Source organism: Taeniopygia guttata, chromosome 2, assembly GCF_048771995.1.
Source record: "Taeniopygia guttata chromosome 2, bTaeGut7.mat, whole genome shotgun sequence".
Lineage (NCBI taxonomy): Eukaryota > Metazoa > Chordata > Aves > Passeriformes > Estrildidae > Taeniopygia > Taeniopygia guttata.
In genome coordinates, this window is record NC_133026.1 from 94,277,369 (window position 1) to 94,297,229 (window position 19,861).

The window sequence follows — 19,861 nt, forward strand, 5'->3', positions numbered from 1 at the left end:
GATGCAGCAGAAATGTTTCTGCATTTGGTCCTTAGCCAGACTAACAAGAGTGATCAGCTGCATTTGGTCTTCTTTCTTACTGGCTGGGATCCCTTGAAGTGATATAAAGGTTTTAACATGTGGACTGGGTGTGATGAATGCCAGAAGGACAAACACTAAAAGTGATCTGCGCAGACAAATGGCCAGTCTAGATCTTTGTTTTTGCCCAAATTTAGTCTTTGAGATACCAGCTTTAGCAAGGAAATAGTAGCTCAGTCCCAAAGTTTTCTTAGTCATTTACTTTACTGCTTAGCTTGTAAACAAAAATGCAGAATTATTCTGGATACATTGTTCCTTTGAAATGTGTGAGTATGCTCTCTTCGCTGCTGTGAAGCTACCAAAGACAACGGGCACCTAGGAGCCATCAAATGGTAAAAGGTCTGTCACTGTTCATTCTAGCTGAAGTTTTATTGTATATCCAGCGTTTCTGGGTTAAGAGTTTTTAAATAAAAGTATACTACTTCCTTTAGTAAGCAATTACAATTTGTAATTAATTTGATTGTTTTATACATTTATTTGATTAATTTGATTATTTTATACAATTGAATGTTTTATAGAAAATTCTGGCATCACTGTTGGAAGTAGAACAAGAGAGTATGCTGTCCCTACCCCTGACAAGCAGATCTAGTAGCCTGAAAGTTTTGTAACTGAATTGATTCGGATAGAGTAAGTCTTTAGCAGCACTGTCAACCTAAAAGGTGATACAAGGCAGAGCAGTTTTGTCAGGTTATTGCTGGCTTACTTCTGCTGTGCACAAACGTGTATTCAGCAAACCCAAGCAAACTGTTCCAAGATCTTAAAAAAATGGACCCAGTTGTTGCAGAGCTCTTCTCCTGTACCTTCACTGGCTGTAATTGTGTTCTTTCTGAAGATGTGAAGGATGTGTCCTGAAACAGGCCTCAGATGGACCTAAACTTGATTTTGTATTTTTGCCACTCCTTTGATTTCAAAGGATGATCAAACCTGGTAAGTTACATATGCCTTAATTCAAGCTTCTATTTCTTCAGTTCACATCTTCTTTTCTGTATATAAGTAAGGACATAGACTGAATTTCCAAGAAGGAAAGTGTTTGCATTAGGTAAACTGCGCTGGCCCATTTCATGAAAGAATGCATCTGTTCCAAAAACTGTTGCTTTGATAAAATTATCTTCTGGTCTTCTAAGTACACTTTTATATACCTGGTGCAAAAGGTGCTAGAGTTGTAGAGTTGTACCACTCTACAGTAAAAGACTCTTGTTGTATAAAAGACAATTATTAGAACAAACAGGAAAGATGGAGGCAGCAGTTGAAATCTTGTCATGTCACAACTGGTTGTGACAATAAACCTTACAGCACATTTTTCCCTTTAATGCTGCAATATTTTTTCATGCAGCTGCTTTTAATAATTTTGTGTTACATACTGAAACAGAACAATATGTGTGTTGTAATTTTATGCTTTATACAAATATTAAGACAGTTTCTGTGAGGGGAAGTATAAACACTTGTAAGTTAAAGAGTTGACTTTTATTTAACACTTCAGGTACCAGCTCATCCAATTAAAAATAGAGCAGCCCCTACCAACTTCTAAATGTGTAGGTTTAAGTATTCTGTAACAGACAGAACTGTAATGCTTTTAGATGGTGATTTACATGGTAGGCAAGCATAAAAAACAGTACTTATGTTTATTTTAGTGCAGATATAATAGTGCTCATTTAACATAAGTTTAAATTGCATTGAAAAGGAATCAGTGTGAAAGAGTGATTTAGTGAAAGGCCTTTCATGAGATTATTGTAACAGTAGAGGAGTTGTCATCTAACAGAACAACATCTAAATGTTAATCTTGCCATTTATCCTTATTTTGCTAGATGTCTGCTGTGTACCTAAATGTTTCTGTATTCTGTGTTTATTTTTTAAAAATCATTTTTAGGAGGTATCTCAAGGGAAAATGCCTTCAATGAGCAATTTATTAATATTTTTTGGCATTTAATATGATTTTCCATTGATACAAGCTGGAACTGTTGGTTTATATCGTCTGAACAATTGTCTTTAATTTTAACAGAGCCACTGTGGAATCACTGCTCTTTACTGCAGTTGGCTTACTATAGTGGGAAGCTAATAGCAGCTATAGATTCTGCAGTCTTTGTAGCATTGGCAAGAAATCGCAGTATTTTTCTTCCGTCTGGCCTCTTGGTTGCTTTGGTTTTTCTTCCCTTCTTTTTGCAATTGCTTTTATGATACATTTCAGTTCCAATGTGCTTTTTGCTATCTCTGATTTAATATGGAAAGCAATTGTATGCTTTCCATATGTATGTGAATGACTCATTGACCTTGGTCTTTCCCTGTTTAGCAAGTATGTTTTAATTTATATTCATCCACTGGGTGTTTAGGTATGGTCTTGATTTTGTTGAAACTGTTCTCATTGTCATATGCTTGCTTTTTGAGACAAGGACTATCTTCCTTTTTATTTTTTCCTGCAGGTACATGGCTACCTGATACTAGGGATTCAGTGCTTAGGATACTGTCAGCTGAAATGGATTAATCCTGTTTCAGATTAAGAATCTAGGCAAGTGGTCAAGTTTTATATGTTAGGTATATCTGAATGATTTACTGCCTGGCAACAGTTATTTAATATTATATATTATATTGTATTTACCAGACTGTTCAATGTATTCAAACAATTAGAAGGAGATTTAGATAAAAGCATTTGCTCTTCTGCCTTTTTTGCATGTTACTACGGCTCAGCTGATCTGCTGTGTCTAACTAAGTTGTGGTAACTGAACTTGAGTTCAAACATAATTGCATTAGAAACTGTACAGAAAAAAAGGTGTTTCAAGAGGTTCAAATGAGAACATGTGATGGGTTTTAATCTGTGTGTAGTGAGTTGGAAGGACATCAGTATGAAAAGTTAAAGTCTGTCTCTTGCAAGCGTCATAAATCAGAGGGGGAAATGATGGCAACAAGGATAACTAGAGAGTTGAGTGTGGTGAGGATTTCTCATTCTGAATGTCAAAGCAGTGCTTATTGTATTCTTTCTCAGATTTTTAAATGGCTTAAAATTTTTTCTCATGCTGTGCCTAAATGTTAGTGAAAAAGGAGTAATGATACTTTGTGTTAATGCTGCTTCAGTTGTAGAAGGGTTTATAATGAAGTTGAAAACTGTAAGGCTTTTAAATGTATTGAAAAAAACTAAAATGGGAGTTATTCTTTCTGGGTTTAAGTTATTGATCTCCTTTTGAAGAGAGATGAACCTTTTGAAGGGAAATGCACTTCTGAGTCAGACACTGATCATCTGTTGGGAGGTAGAATTACTTCTGTTCTGCATCTAGGCAACTTAGAATATGTCTTAACAATTATTTCCATCCTGACCAGTTATAAAGTTAAATTCAGCTGTCTTGATGAAATGTTACTCAAAAAATGCAAGGTAGAGAAAAATGTGTAATAGCTCTGTTTGCCCTGTTTATTCACTGAAATGCTATAAAGCAGTTTAATCTGCAGGGGTTAGAAAATATTTAACCACTGAACAAAAAATACCACCACCAAACCCCTCAAGCTAATGCAAATGTTTAGCATATTAGAACTCAGAATCATCAGTCTCTCTTCTGTATCAAACAAACAATATACTTAGAAATAGGGCAGAAAAACCCTTGTTTAGACGAATAGGAAAATAAAGATTATAGATTAAAAATCCCAAACAAACCCTAAAACTGTAGAAAGTATACTGAAAACTCTCTGTGTTTGGAAAAATCTGGAAATAATGAATAAAGTTATTCTTACTTGTGATTATTAGTGGTTCTTTGTTAATTGTTTTCTCGGTTTTTTTTAACACCTTGATTTGCAACTTTCTTTTCTGATAGAAATCTGCAAAGACAAGTACACTTGTTTACCTAGTGAAAACATTTAGCAAAAACCTTGCAAGAGAAGTAAAGTACTATATAACTAAATTTTATTACGGATTTGCTACTTGGATGAGATAGTAAATAAAACAGTATTTTTGAGGAAAAAGCCTTATCATAATAACTATACCACATGTCCACCATATTTTGTTGTAATGACACATGTATATAAGGATCTTAAAATTTCAGTTTTAATTCTGCTGTAGAATTATTAATGGAATATTTGTGTGTGAGAAAAGACAGAACTTTCTAAGACTAGTGTTCATCCATCCTGAAAAGACATGTAATGAACAAGTAATGGTGTAATAGAATTACTTAGTAATTTTTTAATTTCGTGTTTTGCACCTGCTTTCACATATTGTAGGACACATTTTAAAGACTGAATTGGAAATAACACTGTTGTTAGGAAGCAGTAGAACTAATTGATATCATGCTCTTTTTAAAAACTCAGCATTTCATGTCTATGACTTATATATTCAAAGATGAGCAGAAAGCCATTATTTTGGCCTTCAATTTTCACTGTTTTTTTAACTATGTAGGTATTTGTGGAACACAAGTATTCTTGCCCATATTCTTCCGTATTTCTGAAGGATCATAACTGGAGTCCCAATCATAACGATTGGGACTCCAGTTTCATGCAGCTAGAGACCTCTGTCTGTGGGTTGGTTTAGAGTATTCTTTTGGATTGAAGTGGTAGTTAAACTGTTGAGTGTTGAACAGTATATGAAAAAGTTGGCATTGTTTTATGGAGCTCTGTTCTGTTAAGAGCCAGCCTTAGTGAATTCTTTCTAAAAACCAGGAATTCTGAATGTATCCATTACTGATTGTAATGTACGTTGCCTAATTCTCATTGGCCAACAAGCAGAACTGGAAAAAAACTGCCACAAAGTTTATTACTTTCGAGAGACAGAGGCTTTTTTCTGGCATCTCCCCACAATCACTGTTTGCAAGTATAGCATAATTGCTAATGTACATGGGGCCTTCCATTTCAGCTACTCAGTGCACTTACATGTGGAATTTAAATTTACTGTCACAGAGCTCTCCTTTATTTCTTCTGCTATGCCTTGGTCCCTCATTTTGCACCTGCAGTAATTTTGTGGAAATTGTCTTCTGCAATATTACAGTGCAAAGAGGAAACATCTGCAAATTTTGAAATCCAAAGAAAGCCCCATCTGCAAATCAGACTGCACATCCATATTTGTGTTACATGGGACATTTATTCCAGGATTTATTAAAACTGGAGTTTTGGTTGGAGCTTTAGCTGAGCTCTTTATGTTTATTCCTACTAATCCAGCAGTAAGGATTTCCAGTGTAGATGGCCTTTATAATGGCCTATCTCTGTGAGAGCTCATATAAATTGTCTTGTAGTGAAACTGGACAGAATTACATTTAGTAAAAAGAAGCAGCTTTAAATTTTTGATTTGTGTTGATAGTTTTGTCTTAACTGTTGAAAATTCTGTTTAAGCAAATGGCTTGTTTCTAACTAATACTTGGATAGTCACATAAAAACAGTCTTGATTCTTGCTTTTCTTGGCCAAAATCTCTATAGAAACTTACCAGACTACCTCAAATTTATGACTTAGTCTACTGAAAGCATTGCATGCCATCCAAATGTTGTAGCAGCTACTATGGCTTTCTCTGAGATTTCCTCTTCAAAATAATAATGTATTCTGTTTTAAAGAAAAGAATAAAAGAAGTTGATTTACCCCTAATTAATAATTATAAAATATTTTTTATCAAGCACTTGTTAAACTTATATTCTCATAGTGTAGACATTCTTACCTAGGTAGAGCATATGTGTGTATCTGTGAAAACGGTTGAACAGGCAATGATAACATTTTCTATCTGTAAATAATTTTCTGCCTCCTTTAAATGTGTAATTCAAATCTTTTTCCAAGGACTGAGTTTTTGGAAGTTGTTTTTTTTTCAAGACCCCAATGTGATTTTAAACTACAAGATGTCTATGTCTCCTAACTACCTCTCCACCCCCCTTTTTTTCTCTCTTTTTTTTTTTTTTGTTTTGTTTTGGTTTTTTGTTTGTTAGGGGTGTTTTTGGTTTTATTTTGTTCTACCTCTAGAGACATATGTCACATCATTGTAGCAAATAATTATTGCTTTGTTCCCGTAATGACTTTTTCTTCTAGTCCTGTGAAAGCACCAAGCATTAGACATTCCCAGCATGTCTCATGTAGAGCAGTCTAATCCTTTCTTTCCCTTTTTCTTGTTTCAATGTGATGTGTAACATACACTAATGTGCACACTAAGCCTTGCTCATAGAGAATGGCCCATGACATTCACTCTGTTTCGGTCACAGGCAGCAGCTGGCACCTCTGCAAGGTCACCTACAGTTTAAGCATTCATTTTTTCTACTGTTAGGGTGCTTTGTAAGACTCCCAAATAAGTGATCTTAGATAAGATGGTGTGGCCATCTTTGTAATCTCTTTCCATTGAATAACTTTGTCTTGCAGATGCTTGCCTGCTACTTTTATTTCCTGCTATTTCTTGTAAAGATTTTGGTATGAAAAAGCAAAGACCTTTGTTATTACTAAGGGGTTATAGTGTAGGCAAAAGCTAGTAACTTTTTATAGTTGCTACCAGTATTTTCCATATGGCATGCTAAGACTTCATCTGAAGAGCTCAAGTTCCAAAGCTCTGCTATCTTGGAGGAAAATGAATGCTTCCTCCTCCTTGGCTTCCTTCAGGTACCTCTTTCTTTCCCATGAGGGTAGCAAACAAATGTAGTAACAGAGAATTCACTAAGGTTCATGGAAGAAGGTGAGATAAATCTAAGGCCTTTGAGCCTTAGACATGAACTTTCTTGGACCAAGGTAAAGTAAAGAGCTTGTCATGGGACAAGTCCCAAAAAAGTGATGGAGTTACAGTGAAAGCAGAAAGTCATTTGGGATAGCCCATGGAACCCATTGGTCTGCTGTAATCCTTATGGAGATGTGAATTTCTTTATTTCAAGCGTATCTCTCAGAATGCAAAGTTTGCCCATGAGCAGTAAGTTGCTGGAGTTTTTTGACAAACCTTTCTGTGATTTAATTGTGTTACTGTCAACCTGTCTCCTTTGCTGTGGGCCACTGTTAAGGATTCAGGGAATGTGGTGTAGGACTGGTACAACAAACGTAGCCAACGTTTGTTACTCTTTGCTTCAGGAGTCTGCAAGATACAGGTCGCTGTGTGTAACAACATGGATAAGGGCTGCAGCTGAAAGTGGAAAAAAGTGTTGTACTTCAATCTTTACCTCTTTTATTTTGTTCTGATGCTTTTGCTTCTTTACCTGTTTCCCATGTGTCAATTTCTCCCTTGGTCATATCATAATCCTAGTGGTATTCATAGAGGGGATCATAGAGGGATTAATTTATCTGCTGAATTGTTTGGCAGGTTTGTTGCTGGGAGCTGCCTTATCTTTTTTAGCCTCATCAGTGTCAGGCAAATTGTTGTGCCACATAGTGACTACCATAAATCTTGTTTGATCTCTTCGCACAAGCATGGAACTATCTTAAGCAGTCCTGATGTCCTTGATGAAAACAATGGTAGCTGCCCAGTGGATTTTAGCAACTGAGAGACAGAAGATTTCAGTGTAATATAAATTTATAAAACAATAAAAGTTTATACAGAGTATGTCACTTGGGTAGCATATTTTTACTGCTGGCAGAATTGGACAGGTTATAGAACAGATTTCAGCCATTTGTAAAGACTATGTGAACTGAAGCATTAATGTGTAGCTGCAATCTGTCAACAGGGACATAGTGAACTTTCTAGTCATCTATTCTCTAAAGGACATAAATCATAAATGAGAACTTCCACCCTGAAACTTTCACTAATGCTCATTTTCACATTGTACTCCCTAACTTTGAAAGGCAGCAAGAGAAGTCACACAAGCATGTGATATTTATCTCATCTAGAAGAACAGGGTATAAAATAGGGAGCGGAGAAAAGATGGGGTGCTTTTGTGAAGAAGTTAAATTTAACTTCTGTGGCACTGATTGCCATGGAGGTACACAAAAACAACCACACTCCTCCTTCACCAAACCCCTCTTGCTTGGGGGTGCCTGGGTTGACTTGCCTAAAATGTCACTAAAGGGTATCCAGTAGAAAAATCACTCCTACAAGGGAAGTGTTGAAGGCACTCAGTCCCAGGAAGTGTCCTTTCCTGAAATCCCTGTGCCAAGGGAAGGGCTTCTCCTCCCAGACCCACTACTCCCAGGAAAACCCCACTGCAGGAGGATTTCTGACAGTGTGTATAACCTGGGCAGTTTGGGGCTTGTGGTCATGCATGGTAACAGTCAAGAAACTTCTCTGAGACTCAGTGTATCTGTGTGTGTATGTTCCTGTCACTGAAGAATGTGTGCATGAAGGGGAATTTAATGAGAGCATGTAAATGAGTTTAATGACTTAGCTTAAAAGGAATTTTGTAATTGACACTGAAATTGGTTAATTTTATGCATTAGATTTAGAAAACTCCTGTTGATGTTATAGGTGATGCTTTTCCTAGTTTGCATTTTAAGAGAATGTAAGGCTGTGGAAAGTACTCCTTTTAGGCAGAGATACTCTAAGTGGGTCAAGAATGGTGCAGGGTGCATTAGCAACTTCACCCTGGGAATGTCACTTTCAGACACAGGCAAGTAGCTTCCCAGTCATGTCCTTTCATCTTTGCTTCTTCTAGAGATAGTAAGGGTGATGCAGCAAGTCAGCATCATCATCATCCACAAATTCCACCCCACAGGAGTAGAAACATGCAGTTTCATTACTTTCACATTTCTTCAGGTAACTGTGGAGAGAAAGAGGTTTTGACATGCAAGCAGTTCATGCCTGTGTTGCCTAGTTTTCAGTTATGTGGCCTGTCTTTTTCTGCTGCCTTGAAGTTTATAAGGTAGCATATCTTATCTGATAATGAAAGAAATCTGTGTTGAATTTCTTTGACTGAATTTTAACCAGTGACTTGAAAGGTGCTTTATACAAAGTATCTTTGAGTACCTATGCATATGCCTAATTTAGATTTTTGTGAATGAATTCACCATCTGCTTTTCTCTAGGTCCCAGGGTTTTTTTCAGTGAGAATATTGACAGAAGAATATTTGTGGAAAAGGGTTTGATCCCAGCAGGACTTAGGTGATAAGGATAGTTAAACATGCGAGCATACATTTGAAATGTCTGAAGTTCAGTCAGTACATAATTTGTGTTCTGTGTTCACATTTCCCTCATTGACTTTTTGAGAAGGTGTATCCTTGTGTTCATTGAAAAATTTCTTTATCACTCTAGCATTACATAGAAAACACTGCAGTCATGTAATATAATGAATGGTAAAATGCATCTCCTAATGGTTCACAATCAGATTATTGTGAGAGGGTAATTTTGTGAGGTCTCTCTGAAAAACACTTTTTGTTTTGAGAAGTAAAGTTTAATGATTGGAAATGGATGCTGAGAGGAATTCTAAAAGTAGCTGAACTGCTGCTCCAATTTTGCTGGGTTAGCTGAGCAAAGCAAAGCGTTCATGTCCTTTTCCATTTTCCTTTTTTCAGTCAATGTATCCTGAAACTGCAGCAGTAAACCCAGGGATAGTCAGGCAAATGTCCTTTCTGGGTATATGCTCTCCCCATGTGGTTACATTACTGCTCTCCTCACAGGGTTGCACTGATGAACAGGTTTTAGTTTGTAGGTCAGGATTATTTGGTGATACGTGCTTGGTTATCACTGCCCTAGAGTCACTCATTGAAGAGCCAGTTACTGAGTGTGCAGTTCTAGTTCACAGTCATTGTTGACCCTGGGGATTCTGACTTTTTGTCTTGAATAATATTTTCACAGATTTCATAGAATATTCTGAGTTAGAAGGGACTCACATGGATCATCAAGTCCAACTTTTAAGTTGTAAGCCTGTACAGGGGTTGAACCTGTGATCTTGGTGTTACTTAGCACCATGCTCTAAACAGCTTTTTCAACAGCAATCCATCTACTCTCTAGCAGCTCCTATCTCCTTAGTGAATTCTATTCCAGGCTCCTTATTTTCATTATACGTGAGTCAATCCCAGCGTTTCTATATCCTGCTGCATTAATTTTTTTTCAGGGTATATAAAGAAACTTTCTTTGGGTGGAAGAGTCAGGGTGGTTCCACTGCAAAATGTTTAAGCGGGGTCAGAGTTGGACTTTGCTTCCAAGGATTGCACAGAAAGTTGTTTGTATTTCACTTCCTATTGTTTCCTTACTATGGCTGGAACAATTGCTCAGCTAATTTGAAGCAAGAGATTGCTTTGAAGTGTTTCTTTTGCCAGCAGGTCATCATCAGTGAACCAACAATTTGTATAGATTTTAAAACTCTTTATTGTTCCTGCTCTGCAAATGACTTAGATATTTGATATCAAAACAATGCTTTTGTCTAGCTAATGTGTTTGTATAGGACTGTGTTGATACAATTCGGGAACTGGAAGCAAAGTGTTAGCTTGGGTATGCTTCTAACTATTCTGTACAGCACACAATGAAATATTAAATAATTTGATTTAAAAAACTGCCCCAAGGCTGAAAAATTGTAAACATTGAGTTATTAGAAAGTTCTCCTCCAGAATTAAAAAAAAAAAGGAATTAAATCTACAGGCTACGCTGATTCTGAAATTGATGTGCTGCATCTGAAGATAGCCAAGGGAGAGTCTATTATGTATGTGATGAGGTTAAATGAGGCACAACTGTAATATGACAGAATTACACAATATTTCTTATACGTGATGGACAATAAAAGTCCAGTTTACGTTGAAGCCTAATAATTTGGCATAATGGATGTAACTTGCAGTTAGTAGATTAACCTTAAGTAGTATGCAAATGCCAGTGATAGCTTAAAGATGATTCTAGCAGGTAGTAAGAAATAAATGATTTTCTGGAATAAAAAGCAAGATGTACACTTCAGCAGAAAATTTCTGATAAGATGAAAACATGATAAATCATTATGGTGCTAGAGAAAATGCTCTGAAGAATAGATTATAAATACTATTGTAAATATTATTATTATTAGTAGTAATACTAAATTATAATAGTTGTTTGGCTGCATTGCTTCCAAAAAACAGAACATTCAGTGTTCTAGTGTTAGGGAGTCATTGCATATTGTATACTTCACTCAATCAGGCATTTGCATGGCTTGATTTGTTTCAGATGTTCTCTGTTGTGTATATGAGAGTAATTTATTTTGGCAGCTGGAAAATACACTTAAATCTGTGGTATACATTGATTTGTAATTTTCTATTCTCTTGCATGCTGATGGCATTTAAAGACTTTGAATTGTTCACAGCAGTAGATGTTTATTCTAGGGGAGGTATAATAACATTCTTACACACTCAGTTGGATCTTGTTAGTGCACCCTACTGGTTTTGGTATATGTTTGAATAAATGGATAGATATGGGCAACACAGATTCGTGCAAACTCATAATTATCTTCACTACATGAAACGTTTTAAACAATATTGTCTCAAAACCCCATTGTCAGGCACTGCAGGGAATAAAGATAAAACGGCAGCACAAAACAGACTGCTTTTGGCCAGCAGGGAAGAGGTGTATTTGTAGAGAACAAAAAGCTGCATCAGAGTTAGGGGGATGACTCAATGAAAATACAGTCATCTGTCAGCCAAAAATTACTGCTCTAAAGGAGATAATCTAATCATTTAAGTCTCTTGTGCAGTCATCATGTTTTAGAATGTGACTGTATAGTACATCTTTCTCAGTGTACTTTGTAGTCTTTTCCCTACCTGGGAAAATCTAGAGAGGGAAGAAGAACTGTCTTCTCATTTTACACTAATAATATCCCATTACCACTTTCTGGAAAGCTTTATTTGCCTAGGTAGCTGTGTTTAATAATGTTTACCTCTAAAAGCATAGTGAATATGCTGTTATCTCACCCATTGAATACAGATTGTTATTTTACTACTTCCTGAGGTATATCTCTGTTCTGGGATCCACGGGAGGAAACCACCCCTTTAAGAGGAATGATAATGCTGGAGGTGACTGGACTTTAAATTTTTATATATATATATATTTTAGAAAAGCTGATCTAAAGTTAACTCCTAAGAAAGCAAGTTATGCATGGCTGTAGAAGGCAACCGATTCAAGGCTGTGATAACTGCAGTGCTTACATCCAGTCAACCTATCAAGTGGCTAGGCTGTATTGTAAACTAACTTTTCCTGTGTCACTACTTCTGATGCTGATGCCTTCAAGATGCCTTATGGTGTCCTCACAGGAAATATTTGCATTATCCTAAATCTTTCAAATAGGTAGTTGTGTAAGGAGTAGTTGGGGGTGATGGTTTTCGCTTCTTAAAATGTGCCATTTTCTGAAATGTCAGGACAGAATTTTATATTACTGAGTTTCATTTATTTTCAACCTTGTATTTTTGTTTTTTGCAAGGTACTGCTCTACAATAAAATGACTAACATAATTGCTCCTTTGCCCATCCAAAAATAAAAAGCCATTGTCATGCAGGTTCTTCTTTGCATTTTAAAAATATTGTGGTCAGAATGAAAAAATACTTCAGTGTAAGTAGATCAACTTAATTAAACCTGTTCAGCTATTAAAATCTACCTTGTTAAGATAAATAGATTCTACGGAGTCTGACTTGGAGGAGAAAAAGATATTGATGCATAGTATAATGTACACGACATTAGTGCAAGTGATCTTTTCTTAGTGCTTGTATTTGTGACCCTCTATTTGCATTGCCAACTGTTCTCTCCAATTAAAGTTAGTATTTTAGCATGGACATGGAATAAAATCTTTGTATTGTATCTCATAATCTCATAGATTCTTGTAATGCTTAATACCTTGTGATTTTAGAAACTAATTGCAGGAGTGGTGCGTTGACAGGCAGGTGACGGATGTATTCTTCTGTCTGTCATTCCTGTGTTATAATAGTTGAGGAAAAAGAGTGAAATGTGGAAATGCTCAATGATAAGAGATATATATTTTAGTCCAGTATTCTGTGTGGAGCCTTTTAGAATGCAAATATATTAAAAGTAGTTGCAATGATTGGCTATGCCAATCTTCCTCTTTATGGCAATTTCTCACATTTTCAGAATGACTTCCCTGACTTTAAACTCAGCATTAATACTTCAGCTGGGTGATATTTTATACTACATTTCCCAGAACACTTATGTGGCTCACATCTGAATGTTCTCCAAATAAATCATAATCTCTCATTTTGATGCCAGATTGATGGCTTATGACTTTCTCATGTGGTGTCATGATCCATTCTTCTACAAAGTGCCTTATTGTACAAAGCTGCATAATAATGTATAAAACTGTGTATTATTTATTATTTCCATCCTGAGGCCCTATTATTTCATTAACTCTGACCTTTCCTGTCAGATCTTATTGTTTCAGCAGAATATTTCTGCAGAATTAGAATTTTGATCTCAGTATTGATATGTGTTCCTGCATTGTCTTATTTATATGCAAATGGAGTTTCTTTAGTGTTTTTAGAAGGAACTGTGTTGGGAAGGATGGATAAATATAATTGCCTGGCAAAAGATTCACAATAGTACAGCCAGGATGAAAACAATCCCCCCTACTGGCTGGACAATACCCTTACCTACAGATAGGTCCAAAAGTCAAATGGACTGTTCCATCTCACCCCCCAGAATGTGTGGTTCATCCCACACCTGTAACCCTCCCCTGAAGCATCAGGTGTCTGTGAGCCCATTGGCCCAAGTCTTGTTCCAGCCCACCTTGAAACCCCCTGATAAGGGGTCCCTGAGGGGCCAGACGCCCTCTTGGAACTTCCCCTCTCTTGGAACTCCTTGTCTCTCCCCTCCCCCATTCCCTCAGGCCTTGCCACGTGCTGCGTCTGGCAGCTCCAAGCAAGACCTTTCACCATCCCTAATAAACCTGATATTCTAAGAGCAACCTTTGGAGATCTCTCGTCTCCATTCATCAAAACCGTCCTGGAGCCCCAGTGCTCCCCTACAGAACTACTTTTTTTTTTGCAGTTGTTTCAATTTCTCGTAGTATTCCCTTGCTCACACCACCAAGACTGACAGAAGCTTTGATGTTTAACAAACAAAAGTTCTTGCTAAGTATAAGCAAGAAGTGAAGGTCTGCTTAAAGTTTATCTTGAACAAGACAAGCAAAATAAATATTTTTTAGTTCAGGATTCAAAATCTTCCAGTTCAAACCAGGATTTTAGTCTCAAAAAATGCTGTGCTAATTCTAGAAGTTTTGACTTCTGAGCAGGTTCATATGTAGTCATTATGACCTTTTCCTTCAATAATTCTTAGTTTATAGTAAAAATACAGTAATTAGTGTATAAATGTTTTAAAGTGGCGCTGATACATTAAATTAAAACTTTGAGTGTCAAAACCACTCCTGTTTCCCAATATTGCCTTCTTCCCTCCTCTCCTTCCCAATTAAAACACTGCAATAGAAAAGAAGATTGCTGCCCTTTCTAATTTGGTGTTTATTACTTCTAATCTGTGGTTATAGCACATTTCAAAGTGTCTCCTGTGGGGAGAGCTGCTGCTTCCATGTTCTTGCTTTTTCACTTGGTTGTTAATACAACATATTTGATCTCACTTGAAGGATGATTTTGCAGTTTACAGAAGAGCTGATGTGAAATCTCACAAATAAGACTTACCTGGGATTTAACAAAAAAAAAGCTGTACTGCAATCAGGCTCGGCAGTGCCATAGTATTTGCAACACTTCTACTGAATCAGGTTCTATAAATAACAGTCCAGTCATAGCTGATAATATGGAAGCTATAGTTGCTTACTTTGGCCTTATTAGATATGGTTCATGAACAAAGTTGGGGTGGGAAATAAACACCAAGTATCCTCAGGGAAATATTAAACTTTACTCTGAGGAAAGTGGAAAGAACTTTGATTTTTAAATGAGAACTTTAGCAGAGCTAGGCTTTCTTACAGACTTCCTGTTTTGTATAAAGTTTTGCTCAAAACAATATACTATAGCTGCCATTTAACTATTTGTTACTTTGATTGTAATCTTGCATACTTTGTAATGAGAGCATGACAAGCTTTGTCTTTTCCTTGTCAATCACAGAATGAACTAGGTTGCAAAAGACCTTTGAGATCATCAAACCCAACCTATGACCTAACACCTCCTCATTAACTAAACCATGGCACTGAGTGCCATGTCCAGTCTTGCTAAATATGTCCAGGGATGGTGACTCCACCACCACCCTAGGTAGATGATTCCATTGCCCAATCACTCTTTCAGTTAGGAATTTTTTTTCTGATGTCTAATCAAAACTTTCCCTGGCACAGCTTAAGACTGTGACCTCTCATTCTGTCAGTGGTTGCCTGGGAGAAGAGACCAACCCCCACCTGCCTACATCCACCTTTCAGGCAGTTGTGGAGAGTGATGAGGTCACCTCTGAGTCTCCTTTTCTCAGGCTAAACACCCCCAGCTCCCTCAGTCAATCCTGACAGGGTTTGTGTTCCAAGCCCCTCACCAGCCTCGTTGCCTCCTCTGGATGCGCTCAGGTGTCTCAGTGTCCTTCCCAAACTGAGGGGCCAGAACTGGGCACAGCACTCAAGGTGGGGCCTCACCAGTGCCAAGTACAGGGGGAGAATGACCTCCCTGCTCCTGCTGGCCACACCATTCCTGATCCAGGCCAGGAGCCACTGGCCTTCTTGGCCACCAGGGCACACTGCTGGCTCATGCTCAGCCGGCTGTCACCAGCACCCCCAGGTCCCTTTCTGCCTGGGCACTGTCCAGCCACACCGTCCCACTGTTGTAGCACTGCAGGGGGTTGTTGTGGCCAAAGTGGAGGAATTGGCACTTGGACTTGTTAAACTTCATGGACTCTGCCGATCCATCCAGCCATTCCAGATCCCTTTGCAGAGCCCTTCCAACAGATCAACACATGCTCCCAACTTGGTATCATCTCCAAATTTACTGATGGTGGACTCAGTCCTCTCCAGCCATGCTGGCTGGGTCTGATCCCTTGGTGTAAGAGACTGAAATAGTTCATGCCTTAAAGATTGATATAAAATTTTTCTCATTATAGCAAAAACAGTATAAAGAAGCTACAACTACAGAAACCTCCTTTAAGAACTTTGGACCATAAGTCAAATTGCTGAGATTAGATAAAGAGAAACCCATTAATCAATTATCTCAGGCCTGGGGAGAAACAAACAAGGCTGAGGAAAAGGAATGCATGCACAAGAGAGCCAAATGCTACAGAAACTCTCTCCTGTCTGGGTTTGGGGTGTGGGAGACCACAGCCCACAGAAGTCAGGTTTACACAGACTCCTCCCTGAAACACAGATCTGGGGAGGAGCTTTCAGCTGTAACCTCTGGTTAGGGACAGTGACCCATCCTCCCTTACACAAACTGGCCCAGCTCTAAAACCCCCAACCCCAGGAAGGCACCATCCATGGGACAGTCACATGAGAGGCAGCTGAGGGGGTGTCATGATCCATCAAAGGCCCCCCAAAATGCCCCTCAGAGTTGTTCCTGAAGCCTTGCACCACAGGTCTGCATGTGATGAAACAAACCCAGAGTATTTGTAAGTGATAATGGCAAACTCCCTTTGCTCAGGAAGTGCCTGAGCATACATTAACCATTGGATTCCATACTTTCTAGGGGGACCTTCACTTCACTTCACTTGTTGATGCAGGTCCTCTTGTTCCTTTCATAATTTGTCCCTGCCACTGAAGGAACTGAGCAGAACATCACCTGTGCTTCTGCCCCATCAACCACTCAACCCTTTTAAGTGCCCTGGTGCACTTCTTTTCAATTGCATCACTGCCAGCCTGGAGCATCAGCAGTGGGTAATAATCAGAGAGCAGAATCAGCTCAGGGAGTCTACTGGTGACATCCCATACCCAGGCCCCAGCAGACCTCCCTGTGGGATGGATCTGGTTGACATACGGGTCCCTCTGTTTCCCTCAGAAGGGAGTAACCTACTGACTATCCTTCTTTTCATGCTAGAGGCAGTGATCCATCTGACAGACAAAGTCTAATTGGGAGGCTCTCTGGGCAGTTTATCTTCTATGTCTTCTGGCTGACCCTTTGGATCCAGGGCCTCATACCTATTCTGTAGTGGCACCTAGATAAGTGATTGGGGTCAGGAGGAATTTTTATTACCTCCCTCAGTCGGGATCCATTTCCACTCATCCATTTCCACTCCCCTTCATCTACTGGGTATTCTCCTTCTGCCTGATGGTAGGAGGCATGGGAGTTCTCTGGCTCCTGGTAGACTTGTCTCAGGTATTGGAAGGGTGAAACTTCACCAGTCTATTTCCCTTTAACTTCTTCTAATACCCCTTAGTCTTTCTACTTCCTCCTTAAGCTCGGCCACCAGACAGAGATCATTCGCCTGTTTGCACCACAGGCAGACATGCCTTGCACCATCCCACGGTACTACCGAAAGGCTCAAACACTCCTTTACAGGATGGGGTCTGGACAGATGTGTCCTTCTTGGGGGATTCTGTTTGGGTTGGTACGTTTACTAGGTATGGCTTTTGATTGTTTGGGGACCATTGCTGTTAAGAAAAGAAACGTAAAAAGGTTACCTAAAACCAAACTCCAACACAAAATAAATACCCCAGTAGCAGGAGGATGACTGCCACCCTGCCTGCTTGCCCCTGCCTATGCAAACTGCCGTGCCACGCCCCTGTTTGCCTGTTCCTGTTTGCCTGCTCTCTAGAGCCTTCTTTTAATCGCAGCTCTGATGGCTGGAGGAAGCCCCCCCCAGCACCTGAATGGCTAATGAGGGGAGAAGATCCCAATTTTTCATCATTAGGACATGACAGAACTTTCAAAATCTCTCTCTGATAAAATTCCCTGTTTTAATTCCATTAATCATCTTTATTCTGTTATTGTCTATATTATGTGGAATCCCATGTTATACAAGTTCATTTGAAATTTCTAAAACTCAGAAATATTCTACATGTCCATCAATATGATGGCCATTTAGAAATGCATGTATTTTTCTTCTGTGAACTTGAGTTTCTGTTGGCTTGGCTTACTTTTGACGGAGTAAAATTAATTAGAAGTGAAGGCATTCTGAGTGACGAGTTGGGCATGCCAGGATGCTGCAGATGTAGAGGTGATGGAAATGTACTATTTATATCCATTGTTAATTCCAAAGTCACAACATGCAAATTTCTCACAGGCTTTCATGAGAGGTCAGTTGTGGAATGCTTTAGGGAGATATTTCTAAAATTTTCAAGATTGGATTAAAAAATAAAGGTCAAAATAACAGCTTCCAGGATGTAGGATTTTTTGGATGAACACTTGGTCTATATTGATCTACTAAGATTTTTATCATTGGAATGGAATACTACAGTTTAGGTAAGTTAAAAGGACTTTAAAAAATCCTGGCCCACTGCAATGGACCCTTACAGAGCTGCAAAGAGAGGGCTCTATTTCAACTTACATGCAAGGTGAAGTTTTTTTTCTATAGCACAAAATACCTGTCTTGTGAATTTGGTTTAGTTATAGGAAACAGGAGAGCAGGTAGTAAGTTGGAAGGCACCTACAGAGAAGCTGGTAATAAATTTTCAAATAAGAATGGAAAGAATATATATGGGCTGGTTTATGTGCTATAGCTACCCTTGTGAATTTATAGTTCATGACACATCCTCACAGCTGGAAGTAGTTTTTCAAAGAAGAAACCACTTTTTCTTTTACAAGATTTTTAAAAATAGAGATTATTACTTTTGAAAGTGTAGGAATGTTAAAAAAGTACTTGCTTGGAAAGTAACTGCTGTGACTCAGCATGTAGCTACAATGGCCTACTGGAGCTAAATGTAAAACAATCAATTGATGATCTTGCAGATCCTAAATTTTTACCTCCTGCAGCCCGTGTAAAGTAGTCACTGTGATGGCAGCATTTCTACTGAGTTTGGAGTCCTCCAGTGCTGCTCAAATGCAGGAGAGCCATTGGAGTGAAAGGGGTATGTAAGCAGACACACAGGTAGTTCTGAAGTTTCTTTAACAGTATGGCAGAACTGCCTTCTGTGGTAGAAAATGATTACAGAATTGCCACTTTTAAAGTTTTAGGTGAAACTCTCATCTGTTCTCACCAATAAAAGTGCAAGTGCAGGGCTTGCCTGCAAGGCCTTGCTTTTGGCTGGATTTTAGTTGAAGCCTAATCATAGAGCCCACAAATTTTTATTTTAATATAAGATTTAATATAATACTTATTTTAATATAAAATTTTAATATAATACTTAGAGCCTGTAAATACTTACTTTCTCCTCATTTCTCTCAGACCTTCATAACTGCAATGCTGCTGCTTGATTTTATTCCTTTCCTGTTTGGTTTGTTTGGGTTTTTTTCCATTAGCTTCTGTAGACTTGAGCTAAAGAGTGTAGCGTGGTTTTTTTATTTTATTAAACAGCTTAAGGCAAAACCCCTTTATCTGATATCTAGACTTCCTGATCGTATTAGTATCTTGTTTATATATCACAATATTTTATCATGCAGCACTAATGTACCCTGTACTAATGTTGCTTGTTTATTCAGCTTTTACTATAATATCTGTGAAATTGTAATGAACTCTTTGAGCTAAGTTACCATTTTAATAAAGCTGTGTCATGATAATTAGGCACAAGTCTATGCCTTAGAATGCATCAGCCAAAGGCAGAATTTGTATTCCTGCACAGCGTTTATTCTAAAAGTAATAATTTCTGGTAATAAGAAAATGAAAATGAGATGATGTTGCTTAGACATTAGGGTCATGGTCATGGAATGAATTGTTTGACTATAGTCCAAATCTTTTTCAGCAGGCTGTCTTTGAGAAGTCTTTTTTTCTTCTTTTTGTGTCCCTTGACAGTGGCTAAAAGAGCGAGCTTCAGGGAGAGCAGAAGGCTAGAGCAAGCCTGTAATGATTATTTGAGAGAATATTCTCCCTCCTGCTAACCCATTTCACTGTAGGACTTCTAAAGCTGAATTTGGTTTCTATTCATTTAATAGTTTGTTTTGTTGTCAGGGAGCTGTCTGTGGAGGA

General features: G+C 38.2%; 1 long non-coding RNA gene across 2 annotated transcripts in view; it reads right to left on the reverse strand.

Moving 5' to 3' along the window:
• The window catches only part of LOC121469511 (uncharacterized), a 66,247-nt gene that overhangs the window by 3,166 nt on the left and 43,220 nt on the right, over positions 1-19,861 (reverse strand). Inside the window, exon 3 of one of the 2 annotated variants that reach the window (XR_012054060.1) lies at positions 3,793-3,876. The exons of the other annotated variant lie outside the window; for it this stretch is intronic. This is a non-coding gene — a long non-coding RNA (uncharacterized lncRNA). The remainder of the gene's footprint in view (positions 1-3,792; positions 3,877-19,861) is intronic. 2 annotated transcript variants of the gene reach the window in all.